At 44.5% G+C, this 812-nt stretch overlaps 1 pseudogene; it reads left to right on the top strand.

Annotated features, from left to right (window-relative positions):
* The first annotated feature begins 367 nt into the window (after positions 1 to 367).
* Positions 368 to 478, top strand: LOC114639650 (annotated as a pseudogene).
* The last annotated feature ends 334 nt before the right edge of the window (positions 479 to 812 follow it).

Here is an 812-nt window from a genome sequence, read left to right as displayed (position 1 = left end):
AATGATGCCTGTCCAGAAGAGGAGAATATCAATTTGCCTCCTTTGCCTCATTATGAAGAAAGTCACACTTCCAGCAGGCTGACAAATTGACAGACAGTATTTCCTTATCAATAAATTCTCTTGAAGGCACAACATTGAGGTGATGCTGGCTCTCCAAGGTTTTCACTGGACAGTATGGCCCCACGGCTGTTCTTGGATCTTTCCAAGGATAGGCTCATTCTTACCACCTGGCTAAGGGTCCATTGTGCAGAGCATACTCCACAGAACAGAGTAGTACTTCACAAGCCTGTGCAGTATGAGATCTTGCTCTATAAGGGCCCCTGTCCTCATTGAGATGGATGCAGATAACAGCTGACTTAGCAAACTCATGCTGTATGGAAGGAGAGGGTAGCAACCCCTCTAACAAAGATGGAAGAGTGCTGGGGACAAGTGGTTAAGACACAGTCTCTTGCTTTGATGTAGAAAATTACTATTCTCCTACTATGTTAAAGCTATTAGCCCAGACCCAAGAATTGTAATACTACCTGTTCCCTCCTGTTTGTGATTCTTACATTTTAAGTGCCTGTGTGTTTGTGTGTGTGTGTGAGTGAGTGTGAGTGCGTGTGTGTGTGTGTGTGTATGTTACATGTAAGGGAACTAAGGTCAGTCAGAAGAATGGGCTGCAGTGGCAATATACTACATGTGACATGAAAGAGAAAGGAGATGTTCCTGGGAGGAGGAAGGATACCGGTAGGGTGGAGCATAGCAGAGGAGATCACAGAGGAAACATCAGCAAACACAAAATGTCTATGAAAATGCCTAAGGAAACAAGC

This window comes from Grammomys surdaster, unplaced genomic scaffold, assembly GCF_004785775.1.
Source record: "Grammomys surdaster isolate TR1022 unplaced genomic scaffold, NIH_TR_1.0 125749, whole genome shotgun sequence".
Taxonomy (NCBI): domain Eukaryota; kingdom Metazoa; phylum Chordata; class Mammalia; order Rodentia; family Muridae; genus Grammomys; species Grammomys surdaster.
This window is presented reverse-complemented; position numbering and strand designations above follow the sequence as displayed.